Source organism: Phasianus colchicus, chromosome 1, assembly GCF_987193195.1.
Source record: "Phasianus colchicus chromosome 1, bPhaCol1.hap1.1, whole genome shotgun sequence".
Taxonomy (NCBI): Eukaryota; Metazoa; Chordata; class Aves; order Galliformes; family Phasianidae; genus Phasianus; species Phasianus colchicus.
In genome coordinates this window covers 66,436,339-66,451,747 of record NC_143436.1, presented here as the reverse complement: position 1 = coordinate 66,451,747, position 15,409 = coordinate 66,436,339, and the positions used below count along the sequence as shown (strand labels likewise).

Sequence of the window (15,409 nt, the reverse complement as noted above, 5' to 3'; positions counted from 1 at the left end):
TTATGACTGTTCAAAAAGAGAAAGTAAAACTGAGGCTAATGATAGACTGTGAGCCTTGATGTATAGCCAAAGAGCTTTTACAGGAGCAGAGCTGGGGATATCTGTATGGGAAAGGACCCTTTGTGGAGGGAAAAAAAACCCCACAAACTTGGAATAAGCCAAGTTCAATGTAAGTAATAATAAAAATCCGTTCATAAAGGTAAAAATACCATTTAATTATAGCAGAAGACGATTCAGCCCCAAATGCTTACAGAGACTTCAGAAACTTTGGTTGTTGATTATGGTTCTGAATGGAGTGACAGAACCAGCAAGAGGATCTGTCACCACGTAGAGAAATCTATATCCTACTCTGCAATTTTCATTTCACCGTAACTGTGGTTTCCATAGGAAGCACCCAGGAAGATTTATACTTCCAACCATTCCTTTGACTTTCTCTCTGTTTCCATAACATGTCTGACTGTACCTCTGTTTCTGCAACATGGTTTGGGCACTGTTATCTGGGATGACTGCAAGATTCTGCAGCATTCCAGAAAGAGGCAAGAGCTCTGTGCACAGGAGTTAAACATATCAAGAAACACAAACAGGAGACACAAGAACTGTCCTGATACAAGAGGAAACTGTTGGCATGAAGAAAACTAGAACAGAAGCGCACATTCTCAACAAAATCTTCTGTCATGGTTTTACAGTGCACTATATTGTATACTCTGTAATACATCCTATACTATGCTTTATTTTCCATATTATGTACTATTCATTTTTATCAAAAAACAACAACAAAAAACAACAACTGTTCCTGAACTTGGATAGTGATGAAAACAACACACTGACATAGCCTTCAAGGCTTGTGCCTCCAAGCCCAACCTCCAGAGATGCAGCTGGCAGGTTTCTGTGTCCTGTTCACCTCTTTGCAGCTTTAATGAAGCCATCAGGAAGATGCCACTCAAGAACAAATGTTGTGGTGGCTTTTCTGCAATGATGACTTTAGCTTGTGATAGGTCTTTAGGAAGCAAATAGAGCAAAGCCTCTGATCTGCCCTCAGCAGGAGTTTCTGAAAGCAGGAGCTGGAGGCAGGCAGTCCCACACTGATAACAGGTGGGATCTCATCTTATGTACCGTTCCCTCATCTGCATAGTCAGCCTGGTTATCTCATCATCTAACAGATAACTTCAGAAATAAAATACTGCCATCACAAACATCTACTGGATATTACTCAAAGGTAAAAAATCAAATGCCCAGGCCATCACACAAAGGCACAGAAAACACAACCATTTACAGTTACTGTGACTCACATCTCTCCATGTTTCACCCGTGGGGTGGATAAACCTGCTTCCAGTTATGCATGGTGTAATGCACTATAGAGAGCAGAACAAGAGAAACACAGGGGTTTTAGCATGTACTTTCATTTTCACATGAACTTCCTGAGGTTGAAGTCAATTAAGGGAGAAGCACAAGACTTTTGCTACAGCTCCTGAGCAACCTTTTGGCAAATGAGGCCTTCGGTATCTTGAGTTATAATCTGGCAAATTCTGGTGATGCAAACGTGGAAGAATCATAGGCTGGCCTCAGTCACTGTACCTACTCTAAACCAAAATGGTCAAAACTGGTTTAAGCAGAGTGAGTTTGAGGGTTGTTTTTGTGTTTGCGTGTGTTGGTGGTGGTGGTTTATTTTTTCCCAGGTTTTGTTATTATTTTTCTTAAGTTACATTTCTGCTAGAAAAATACCACCAGCAGGCTTATGCAACATTATCTCCTCAGTACCTACTACCTGTTACTACCTGTTCATATGGCTGAGGAATAAGAGAAGTCTAGAGGGGTGTTTTTTGTTGTTTTTTTTTTTTTTTTAATCTATTTGCCAACCAGAGTCATTTATCCCCTATTAGATAAAGTATAATAGACTATACCGAAAGGGTCACTGGCCTTCCATTTAATGATATTGCCGGCACCAATCTACATTTTCCCAACAGTGTCCCTCAACACAGAATAAATGGCTGATCTCTTCACAATAACAGCTGATTTCTATTTATTAAGCTAAAAAGGTCACCATTTTCTACGGCTGGGCCGCCCTGCACTATTGATAATTTTATGCATAAACAAATGGCAAATTTGTGCCACATAAATATGCATTAGCAATTACTTTTTCCTCGGGCAACGCTCGCCGCATGCAAATGTGTCCCTCACAGGGCCTGGTGGCTTTTGTTTTAGCTCTTGAAAAGCTAAACAAAAGAGCACAATAAACAGTTTAAAAATTGCCAATCAATGGGAGATGTAAATGCAAAGGTAAATGGCAAGAAACTTGCCCAAACAAATGAAACCAAACTAAAAAAAAAAAAAAAAAAAAAAAGCAAAACCAAAATCATATGAGGGGAAAAAAAAAAAAAATCAGTAGAAAGAGCTACTATGTTCCTGACACACTTAATATCTTCAACTCCACATTTTATCTCTTTTCTTTTTGCTCTAGAGATGGCTAAGATACTCTGACTCTGCAACAGTCAGACCGGTCCTAATGGAGACACCAGATGGGACTGCACACAATATAGGCACAAGTCAAGCAAGCTTCAGGCAACATACGTCCAAAGGAAGGAGGCAAAAGAAATAGCAAATCTGAGAAAAGTCCGAGTGGACCCCTGGTTTAGCTTTCTGTGATTTTACATTTCCACAGATAATCTTTTAAAAGCTACACATGAAGGAATCACCAAGAAAACATATCCTGCAAACATTAATTTGTGATTTTTCTACTGGAAGTGCCCTGAAAATACTGAATTATCAGTGCCTACATACAGTTGTCTGTAGTAGCAGCCTAATGAATGTTGTCACTTGAGAAAGTTGAACTACATATAATTTTCTTTACCCTTAGGACAGAAAGCTTGATTTTCCCTTGTCTTATTGTTGGACTACTCATTTCAGACAGCAAACCATGGTTGCATATAAGATGTAGGATAATGGAAAAATCAGACCCAGGCACTAAATTGGTATGAACGTGGAAACCAAAACCGACAATTTTAGGAGAACTGATGATTGCTTTGAATTTTCCCCTTCAACAGAGAAGCTTCAGTGCTTCAGAGAACCAAATGTGACACATACCGTGATTATTATCGTTTGTAGACAGGCTATTACACATGGACAAAGAAACCAGTTCAGTAATCCAGTAACAACACGTTGTGTGACAACACGCGCTAAGGACAGCTGCTTGACCCACTGAAGTGACCAGCTCTCTTTTTACATTACTTTCTGAGGCAGTAACTCTGCTTTTCACAGCTAGGATTGGGAAATGAAGAGAGGCATGAAATACAGTACATAAAGTTGTACTTTATCCTACAAACATTTATGACAAACTTAAAACACAGGAGCTTATCTTTTAGTGAAAACTAATTATTTCAACAGAAATTGAAGAGATTAGTCATATGCTTCAAGTGGTTTGCCAGATACGGGCCATAACACAACAGCAGAAACCACGCATAGGCATTTCCACGGTGTTAGCATCCAATGTTTTTAATACATATTTTAACGAAGGGGAATATTACTGTTGACATAAAAATTCAGCAACTTTCCTAAATTTTTCCCTACCCAATCACTGCCATAGAACAAAAATTTCTGTAAAATCAGTTCTATGACATATGCTAATCAGCTAACTGATAAATCTATTTTTTCCAGTTAACTGAGATAACTTCTTGCTTTTCACTCTCCTTGTTTTGTGGCTCACACAGTTTTATAACAACTCTTTAGACTAGAATTTTTTATTCTGATAGAAACAGATGCAGGTCATAGCAACAGTAGTACCAGTAATTGGTTTTAACCATGCTCATTCCAAGAGCTCTCCTGCAAATGGTCAAGTATGGGTGAAGCTACATCAAGCACAGGATGAAATATGTCCTCACAAAACAAAAAGTCCTCATTTTAGGCTTTTAGCCAACAGCACTCCCACATCAATAACAACCTTCAGCCACAAATCTGTATATTTCAGTTTCTCTAAATTACAACTGATAATTATTAAAACATGGTGAACTGTGAGATACATAAAATCTCCATGCCATCAACCCTCTTCTGCTCTATTTTTTTCTATTAGCATGCACGGAAAGTAGATATTGACAGCACCTCCCACTTTAGGTAAGCAAACCAAGGTAGATTTCCAACAGCTGCACACCCTTAAGAAACAGCATCCTCAGCTAAGTCACAGCTGCTTTCAGCAACCAGCCATGGAGCTGCTGGGCAGCTTCTACTTAAACAGAACCTTGCAGTCAAGGGGTATCCACCTGACCATGTACACACTGCAAATACCAAAGACTTCAGAAATAACACACTGCAGAAATTTGCATAGCTTTTCGTAAACTTAAATGTGATTGAAAGATCCACAATTATATACAGCATTCTCCTAAGGTCGACAACAGAGTAAAAAAAGGCATGAACAGATATGCAAAAGCAAGATCAAATAAATTGTTTAAATGTCACTGCAAAGGTAGTTCTCACGAATGTCTCCGTGGCCAGCCTGTTGCCATTAACACAGTTAGAAAATCTGTAATAGGAAGAAAATTATTACTACATAAAATATTACTGCATAGAGACGCTGCTACAGAATTGAAATGAAAAGATGTAGCTCAATCTGTTAATGCCCATCCCACATGTGTGAATATGATGAATAGCAGAGAATGAAATGACTGCTGAATCTTTGTTAGCAAGTGTATTTAAAATAGTATAGATGGATCTTTCTGTATTGGACCGTATCTTGTGCTCTGATGAGGGTACCCATGTTAATCCCCAAACCCACTATTATCAAAACAAAATGTGCAGAATATGGAGAGATGGCCAATTTCTCCAACACGGGTAGAGTTGTTTTTGTGAGAAGCACATAGCTCAAGAGGATGAGGTGGGTACAGAGAAGTTACTTTGTCAAAATCAAGCCTTCTCTCTCCTGCACTGAGCTCAGCTTCTACTCTTCTTTTCTAATCCTCATTTTCAATAAATAAAAAAAAAAAATTGTCCATAATGTCTAAATTGTCTCATTAAAAAAAAAAAAAAAGAAAAAGAAAAAGAAAAAGAAAGAAGCACTCACATAACTGCAATCTTCATAGAAGCATGCTTTTAATATCAGGGATTTCATTTTTTTCTCTGTTTTGTTTACAGCTTTCCTGAAAAGCTTCAAAACTAAAACTTTCTGATAAAAGTATCCTATTTTTTATGTGATTCCAAATGCAAGAATAATTTCCTTTAAGAACTGTAATGCTAAACAGAGCTGTCATTGATAGTGTCTTGAAACTCAATTTATATATTTTTACATGCTATATCCTCGAGAAAAGACAGCTGGACAATAATGCAGTGATGGCACATCAGCATGATAGGCTCAATTATTTCCATGATGCAATACATAGCATATATTATTAGATAATTAAATATGTGCACACCTACTAACCTATGAGGACCCTCAAAATACAAGTTACTGATTAATCTCACCTTTTTTTCCCCAGACTAAGTACTAACAAGCTGTGTTCTTCTAACAGAGCTTCACCCCTCCTCTTCGATTCTCTGTTCTTCTCCTTTCATTTGATTGCTTTCAGTTGTTTTGAATTGAGAGCCATCAAAAACTGCCAGCAAGAATTTAACATGAATTAGTATCAGAAAATTAGTGTTTTTCTTAATTAACACAAATACAATGTTTTTGTTCTCCCCATCTCCTCCTTCCTCTCCCCCTCATCAACAATAACCAAAACCAAAACTCTGCAATCAATCCAGCATCTGAAAAGCAAGCTGGATTTCTCTTTCCTGCCTTTTCACTACCAGTAATAACTCCATGATTAAGACTCAGCTGACAGTTCTCCTGGCACAGAAGCTGAGAAAAATCCAGCTCACTCCTCCAGTAGCTGAGTTGGTCCTTGAGGGAGGGGAGGGAACAGCTGGGGAGGGACAACTTTCACAAATCTTTCACATATCTGACCTGAAATCCTCAGTAAGAAACGCTCCCTATCAAAGCTACAAAAGCACCCACAGCAACCAAAAGCAACTACAGACTCTCAGCAGATAACAGATTTAAGTATTCTACTGAAAATAGTAAGAAAAATTCTGAAGGTTTCCATATGAACCCAGCAGAATTGACCAAATGTATCCATCTGTTCGCTTTCATATAAGCAATATGTATGCTGCCAGTATTGGACCTCATCTAGGGCAGGGCCCTGGGACTTAAATTACATCTGCCACTTCCCCAGTTTACAGCAGCCTCATCAGCAAAGCATGAATTTTTTTTAAAGCTTCAAAATAGCATCCTGAGGAAACATAAGAAAATGACTATTTCTACATTTCCTCCCTTTTCTACCTGATGACTTTGCCTCAGTACCTAATATTAATATCAAATGTGATGTTCTGAGCTGAGAAACATGGAAGCACTTCAAGAAAGCCTTTTAGTGTCTCATTTCCATCTCCTTAGCTCAGAAGGGACTATTTCATAAGCAAATTTGAACACCTTCAAGCAACTCATGATGAGAGCGTCCAGAATCAAATTAGTTACCTCGCCTCTATTAAAGCTGGCAAAGAAGCAAATCCTCATCCTTTCTCACAGTATATAATCACCAATACAACAGACTGACTAGAACCTCCAAATATGGCTGTATTGCACACCCTCAAAACTTGAATTATAGGAGTTTAATATGAATTATTTTGAAAACTGATACCGCTGATAATGTTGCTACATCTTGGCTTATTTCAAAAGCAACCATGAAAATCTGCTTCCTTGAATGCAAAGCAGTATTTCTTACTTTAGCAGCTGTGGTGCATACAGGCAGTCAGCCCAACTAGATCCATAGTACAAAATAAAGTAAAATCTGGAGTAATTCATTATGTCTCTATGATTGTCCTCACTGTAAAAGCCCTGTGATGTGGTTTGCATTTCTCTCCAAATACCTGTTCTAAGTATCAGCAGGAAGCATACTGCGACTTGATTTAAGCTTTACTATCATTTGAACAGAAATGCCCCACGCCTAAACGGGGATATCCTAATAAAATACATATTTTATATATAGTAAACATAGCAGCTAATATCACCACAATAGTGATGTGATGATTCAAATTAAAAATCTGAACTCCTTTGGCTACATGCAGTACTATTTATGACTTGAGACACATGCTTTTTTCTAGGTTGCCCTGGCTGTGAAGTGATGTAGTTTACACCACTGTTTACAGCACCGTTGTCCTTGAAACTTATCTCATGAATATGACATTTTCAAGACTTGCCCTTTGCTATCGCCCACCTGAACGATCTGTAAGTCTGAGGAAGACAAGGCTCTCATTTTGCACATCTGCAGAAAAGATCTGCTGAAAATCAGCATTAACAGAGGCATGAGCCTGTTACACTGGGCATCGATCCCTGTCATGCCAGACAACCTGCTTCACCCCAAAGGCTTCAAAAGCCTTTCCTCCAAATGCTCTTTCCAGCAAGTTCCCAGATGTTAGCAGTGGACCAGCACTAGGAAGACGGAAACTTCATGCCCCACTGCTTGGTTCCAAGTAGTAAAGACAGATGAAGCAATCTAACTTGATGAAAAGACCTAAAGCTCACACACACAAAAGAAAAAAAAATACTGAGAAAAAGGGAGCAGTGTGGTCAGCTGGAGCTGAGGAGCACAGGTGAAGAAGAAGAAAGCTAGTTCAGCGTGTGTGGCAGAATGGGTCAACACTGCCAGGGTACTCTATCCCCAGAGTCTGGAGTAAATGGTGGGTTTGTGGCCAGCACACTCCATTTTCTGCTGGGCAAAACTACTAACAGAAGCATCTCTTGGTGGCCGATGCTTGCGGCAGAAACAGCCTAGTAGCAGCAATTACTCCACCAGCTCAAGTGGCAGAGCTCTCTATTGAGTATCTGTAAGTAACAACTCTGTGATGACCTCAGTCAGGGGAAAGGGCAGAGGAGCTTCAATATTCTCATTTCCCAGTTTTACATTACAAAAATATTCTTGTTAAAAAAAGGCTAAATAAAAGTGAGCATTCAACAGTTGCAAAATACTAGACTTAAGATTGCACAATCATTCCTAATTTACTCATAAAAAGCATGAGCTTTCAGTCTTTCTGCATAAGCATCGCAGTACTCTCTAATTACATGATCACATTCCAATTTTTTCTAGAAGAGTATCACCCAAGAAGAGCCAGCTCTAGGAATAAACATGAATTGAATACTTAAAGTTGCCTGCCGGACCATTAACTCATTAATTTTAGGTACAGGAATGTGAGAATTGAAGAAAGCAGAGATTCACAAGCTAAATGAGGACGATTTTGCAGGAAACCAAAACCTTTGCAGGAAGCCTTTAGTCATGCATACCCCACTTTCTGACCTAATGCACCCGAACATATACTTGTAGATATGTTCACTTTTCTGGAGTGAACTGATGCAGTTACAATGAAGTGAAAAAAAAACACTTCAAAAATTCAAATCTGGCCAAGGTGTGATTAGCTTCCCCTCTACATCCAATGGAGGCAGAGTGGCAGGATGAATTCTGCTCAAACAAAACTGTTTCCTCTACACACTGACAGAACAGAGGCCTAGAATCAGAGAATATCCCAGGCAGGCGGGGACCCACCAAGTCCACTTCCTGGCTGTTCACAGGACCACCAAAAATTCAAAACTTGTGTCTGAAAGTGCTGTCCAAACATCCCTTGCAAAATTCCATCAGCTTGGGGCCTCATCCACCGCCCTGTGGTGCAGACCTGTCCCTCACCCCAGCTGCCCTCCCCTGACACAGCTCCACGCCGTTCCCTCGGGCCCTGTTGCTGTCACACAGAGCAGAGCTCAGCGCTGCCCCTCCGCTCCCTGTGAGGAGCTGCAGCCGCCATCAGGCCTCCCCTCAGCTCCTCTGCTCTGCGCTGAGCAAACCAAGAGAACTTCACCTCCAGCAAGGGTTCTTTCTACTTAGAACCTCCTCCTGTGCCTGTATCTAAATGGCATCAATCACCATGCTGAAAACTCAGTCCCTCCAAGAGCCTGGCATCTATAGCATTGCCAGGCCAGCTCAGACTCTGGCTTGCCTCTTGGCTCTTGCCATGCTGGACATACAGCAGTTCAGCTTCAGAAAATGCTTTCTTTCAGTGTTTCTACAGGCCAAGTGGGAAGGGCATTTTTCTGTGGTATGTGGGTTCAAACACTTTCAGGTGGTGGGGAAAACCCTGTGACAAATTAGAATATATACAGGTTGCTCCAAAAGTAATGCCTCCTATTTATTTCAACAGAAGCTACAACAAAAAGTACAGAAACACTGTTTGATAGAGCAAATTCTTGGCTACAAATCACAATTTTGCAACATAGTCACCACCATTAGCTATAGGTTTTGCTAGCAATGAACAACAGCCTATTCATGCAAGCCGTGCTTAGAAAAATCTTTATGGCTGTGCGGAACGTGGCTTGTCTTTCACGCTGCTGCAAATGCAGCACTTGTTGCCTCTCTGTGCTGATATGAACTGTTTTCTACAAACATTCAATGAGTGTCAATGAATGTCTGTGGGTGCTATTTTTTCTGCATGGAGGAATTCAATGACACACCTTTGCTTCATGCACTTCCCGCTTCACGTAGGAAGGTTCAACCACCACCGCTATACCACCAGCAGCCTCTTCTGACATGGGCCAATATCATAAAATAGGAGGCATTACTTTCAGAACAGTCCTCATAGATTAAAACAGACTAAGGTTGTCCACTGATTAAGAAATGAACTGGATTGCTGCGAGGGTTTGGGTCCATTGTAGCCAACTACATAGAACTTGAGCTAATTGAGTTGTTTTTATACCCTTCAAAATTTTTTTTCCTCCTATCTGTAAAATGGATCCAATACCACCAAGATAGATACCGTGAAAACCAATCAATATCTATATAACATTCAGGTAATACATTGATAAAAATCACACAGAAGTACTTCAGGAAGTTAGCAATTTTCACTTGTATTTATTATAAGCATTATATTACGGAATAGCTGTTTTAAAGACAGGGTTCGAATGCGAGCAGAATATGCCTGCCACAGGGCCACATGAACAATAACAATTAAAACAATATTGAATATTTTCTTATGTCAGCACCATCATTTCAGTGGTCTGATATGTGATCATGTAATTAAAGACTATCATAATGCATATGCACAAAGGGGCTGAATTAAGGTTGTGCAGGCAAATCTAATTCTGGCATTTCCCATGCTTTGAGTGCCTGACTTCACAATCTTAGTGTTCATTTAACAAACAGTTTCTGTATGTAATACCATACATCATACACGTGTCAGTAACAACTTCCATATTGCTGCATACTCTGATTCTGAAGGGTATGTTTATACACACATGAACAAACATACATACTGCTAAAACAGAATATTATGCAATCATGTTTCAACCATTTCCCTCTTCTCCTTGTGCAAAATATTCTTGCCATTATACTTCCCAACATCCAGAATAAGCTGCAAAAGTTGCCAGCAGTTAAAATGTTCTTTTAAGTACGCAGAGTATGTGTCAACACCTCCAGCTTCTTACCCACTGGTAAGAAACATTTTAAATAGCATCTGTGTATGAGCCATTTGTGGATTGGAGCATGCGTGCACAAATACGTGGTGCTCCTGCCCTGGGCCCTGAACAGAGGCTCTCCTGTTAGTAAGAGCTTGAGGGATGACCACTTCTTGGCATTTTAAGAAGGTGGGACTAGAGCAGATATTGCTTTTGACTTTGTCCTACACACATGTGCCAGAGATGACTTTGGCTTCTAGGGCTGTGCTAGGGAACTCTAAACTTGCTAACATGGCTTTCACTGATTTAACCACGAGTACAAATAAAATCCTTTGTTCTTCATGTTCTAGTTAAGTTTGTTTCATCCTTTGGAAAATACATTTTTATATTCCACTCCTGATTTCAATATTTTTTCTGCTTATTGAGCAGAACCTTCATTCCAGCCATTACAGATCGTGCAGAAGGAGCTATATTAAGACACTTTGCCATACATGCTCTGATGATGACTGTTTTGCCTACCAAGTGCTGGTCAGACACTAGCATGTATTTACTCAGTTATGGGATTTTCCACCTTTACATTTTATGTGCTCCTAATTCTCACAGTAGTGATTCCAACCAAGATCCTGGTGACGTGCATACAGTTTTGCCAGGAAAGCCCAGAGAGCAATGCTTCAGTCTCAGTCAGGAGATTTATGCCAACTCAGTGAATACCTATCATTTATTCTCCAGTCACTGTCCGTTGCTTTACAACACTGTTACCCACTATGTAAATGCATCTTTTGGAAGTGTCAATCTGCCTGGGGGTAGCGAGGCCCTACAGAGGGATCTGGACAGGTTGGATAGCTGGGCTGAAGCCCATGGGATGAGTTTCAACAAGGCCAAATGCTGGGTCCTGCACTTTGGCCACAGCAACCCCTGGCAATGCTACAGGCTTGGGGCAGAGTGGCTGGAAGACTGTTTAGAGGAAATGGACCTGGGTCTATTGATTGATGCTCGGCTGAACATGAGCCAGCAGTGTGCCCAGGTGGCCAAGAAGGCCAATGGCATCCTGGCTTGCATCCAAAATGGTGTTGCCTGCAGGAACAGGGAAGTGATTGTCCCCCTGTACTCAGCACTGGTGAGGCCGCACCTCCAGTACTGTGTCCAATTTTGGGCCCCTCACTGCAAGAAAGACATTGAGGCCCTGAAGTGGGTTCAAAGACGGGCAACAAAGTTGGTGAGGGTTCTGGAGCACAGGCCTTATGAGGAGCGGCTGAGGGAGCTGGGATTGTTCGGTCTGGAGAAGAGGAGGCTCAGGGGAGACCTTATTGCTCTCTATAACTACCTGAAGGGAGGTTGCAGTGAGCTGGGCGTCAGCCTCTTCTCTCATGTAACTGGTGATAAGACTAGAGGGAATGGCTTCAAGCTGCACCAAGAGAGATTTAGGCTGGATGTTAGGAAAGACTACTTTTCTGAAAGAGTGGTCAGGCGCTGGAATGGGCTGCCCAGGGAGGTGGTGGAGTCATCAAGGAGAAGGTGTTCAAGCAACGTTTGGATTTTGTGTAGAGGGACATGGTTTAATGAGAGCTATTGGTGATAGTTCAACTGGGTGGATGGTTGGACTGGATGATCTTGTAGGTCTTTTCCAACCTTGGTGTTTCTGTGATTTTGTGATATTTGGTCTAAAACAACAACAAAAAATAACACGCACACACACACGTAACACCAAACCCTACAATACATAACCTTGAAAGCCAACTACACACTGTGCAGCGTTACGCTATGTATGCACACTGGCAGACCGCTCTCAACCAGAGGTTCTCAGACACTGTCACTATAGCCATATGTCACAAAATGCATCATTTGGTCAGACTTTAACATATGTGCTCTGGTGTGTGATAAAAACAGTACTTTTAGACTTCACGAGGCAGGCGAGCATGCCCTCAATGAGGGGAGAAAAAAAAATCACACTGGTTTGTACTAATTATAGCCACAATGAACTCCAGGATTGAAATAATGGCAATTTCCTTATGCTCAGTTTCATAAAAACAATGCCAAGCATTCCCAGACACTAAAACCACCTTGAATCTAAGCTTCCTGTCTCACACAGTTAACAGTCTAGATCCTTTCCTCCTCCTCACACCAGTTCTCTCTCTTGATTTCATAGAATGCAACCTACAGTTGTCCTAGAATTTCAGAAAGTGATAATTTTCTGTAGAGGTAGTTTATCTGACATTGGGCTTATAGCATAGGAGGGCATTTGTAGCTTCTAATCATCCTCTCCATCTGTTCACTATAAGCAATGTTGATCTTCAAATTACACAACCTACACAATCCTGAAAGAGTCTTTTACTTTCCGGTAGGACAATCTGCTCCTTCCCTTTCCCCATTTATTGCAATCTGCAGGATCCTTGCACAGCCGCACATACGGAGAATGAGAACATATCAATCCACCCTAAATGACCTCGAAAGGCTGAATCAGTTAACAAAAATAGGCAGAAATTGCAGCATTCCAGTAGACTTCACCCATCACCACCTTGAAATGATTTGGAAATTCCTCTCTTTCAAATACAAATCCCACAGGAATACTCTGATTTTCAATGGTCTCAAAAGAATGCCAAAAGTTATCAGGTGTCTTTGCTGCTGTGGGGTTTTAAATACTATTCCTGCAGACCACACTAAGCCTCTCTTCCCAATGCAGGCTGGTCCTGCTTCACATACATATTCCAGCTCAGCATCTCACCATCTGCAGGGATGACGTGCCAGTTCCCCACCAAAAACATGGTTGCCACAATGCCTTGTTTCCATGCTACCATCACACATCTCGCCACAGCTCCAGTGTGGCAAATCCCAACCAGCAAGCTGAAGATGAGATATCAGCAAAATCTGAGATTGTTCACATATTTTTTATTAACCCTAACATTTTTAAGTCAGTCCTAGAATTATTTTAGTCAAGGCTCTTTTAAATTCTGTATTATTTGTATTCTAGTGTTAGTAGATTAGTAGATAGTATCTCTAAGTAATTTGAGACTTCAGGTATAAACATCCAAGGATATGGGGCACAAGTACGAAGGAATGTACAGCGATGTCTTGTCCCCATGTATGCCCCACTGCAGCACGAAGACCTGTAAGCATGGTGCTGACCTTTCCATGGCTCTCATTGTTGTTTGTTTACCGTAACACACCACAGAGTTTGTGGCTTCTTCTGCCTCCCAAATAGAGTTTCTATACACAGATCCATGCAGGAAACAAAACTTCCAAGACATTCTTGGGCAAGTTTTTCCCAAGCATCATAAGTAGTGTGATTCTTCCAAAACTGACGCAGGGATTAAGTTGTAGCCTAAGCTGCTGCCCCAGTGTTTGAAAGCTCGAATTCAACAAATATTGTAAGGAATATGGAACTGATGTTTTCCCTTCAAAATGTTTATCTGTCTGTATTGTTGTTACATAATAGCTCTGCCAGCTAAAGTGCTTGCAGATCCTCACAGATTACAACTGAATTTAGTTAGCAGCAGATTTGCAAACAAGAAGCCATATAGAATGCACACTTCATTATTTGTTACCTCATATACATAGATGTACTTTATGTATGTGATCAAAGGTGACTAAACCACTAGTAACTGTACTAGTAACTGTACAAAGCAATTCTAAAAGTATTTAAATCAGTATCAAGACTTTCAGTCTTTTGAACTTCGTATTTTCCTCTCCCTTCCTATTATTTTTTTTTTTTTTTTTTTAGTGTCAGTTGGGCTATAATTCATAAATACAGGGTGAAGGTGGATTTATTTTTTTGGGGTGACAGCACTGACAGCTCAAGTTGCCTTTAGAGGCAGAGATATGTGTACATCACACTTGCAATCATAGTCTAAACAGTAGTGCGTACAATGCAGTAACAGGGAAGAAGCAGAGGGTTGCAGCGAACCTCAGCTACAACAGAATGGTTTCCAACACAGCAACCTTTTCAGTCCTTTTCCTGGAAAAAATTATTGAAATTTTAAGATTTTAAGAAAGAAGAGAACATCATAAATGGACCCTTGCATGGGAAACACTCCAAAGGGCTAGTCATATTGACGATTTTAACTTTCAAGAGACAACACAGCTTTCTAGCACAGCTAACAAGAGAGCTGCTCACTCTGATGGCTTACAAGCCTTTTGACACCCCATTGCCTTCATAACACCCACTGCCACGGGCGTATTTTGGTGTTTCACGCTCAGTGATGCCGCTGACATCTCTGACTCCCTCTCAGCTCTTCAGGTGCACTCCAGCCACTCTAGGCAGTCTCTACCACCTGAATCAAGCAGAATCGTGCAACCAGGATACAAGCTCAGAAATAAGTGTAAGAAGCTTGAATATATAATGTACGTATATACATACATATACACAAACCAGAAGCCAACAAAGGATATTTGGCATATCTTCAGCCATACTGGAATGTGTCCATGTGCCAGGGAGGCTGGCAGTATGACTAATATCCCAGGTACAAAAGAACAAGGAGGTGGGTTCCAGTGCGTTTTCTAACTCAAGACCCTGGGGGGAAGGAATTAGTTCAAGGCTGGAACAAATCTCTGGAAATTAATGATAAATCAGACAGAAGGGTCAATGTACTATAAGGGACACATCTAAAGCCATTATTTTATAACAGCTGATGGCAATAGCTGCTTGGGAGGGAAAAAATAAAATGCTGATTTTACAGATATTCAGGGGGTGTGAATTAACACTCAAGGGAAAAAGAGCAGAAAAGATGGCAGGATACAAAGGTGCCCCAAGATTTATTGAAAACCAGAGGGGAAATGTAAGCTGAAGGAAATGAACATTCGGAGCACACAAAACAGACATTGCAAAGCATGCTAATTAGACAGAATACTGAAGTAGTTTCTTTCTTTAAAAAGAAAAAAGAAAATAAGAAGAAAAAGAGAGGGGAAAAAAAAAAAGGAAAAAAAGGAGCTCCCCAAGAAAACTAAAACTATCATTGAAGTCAA

At 40.5% G+C, this 15,409-nt stretch overlaps 1 protein-coding gene across 6 annotated transcripts in view; it reads right to left on the bottom strand.

The window, feature by feature from the left end:
* SOX5 (SRY-box transcription factor 5) overlaps positions 1-15,409 on the bottom strand; it is a 632,328-nt gene that overhangs the window by 483,230 nt on the left and 133,689 nt on the right. For 2 of the 6 annotated variants that reach the window (XM_090146136.1, XM_090146171.1), the window contains exons 1-2: positions 8,556-9,250; positions 5,446-5,576 (exon numbers count right to left, since the gene is read on the bottom strand). The exons of 3 other annotated variants lie outside the window; for them this stretch is intronic. The gene's annotated coding sequence lies outside the window, so the exon portion shown is untranslated. Of the gene's footprint in view, positions 1-5,445; positions 5,577-8,555; positions 9,251-15,409 lie in introns of those variants that run through there. One more of the 6 variants, XM_090146147.1, reaches the window with a different exon arrangement.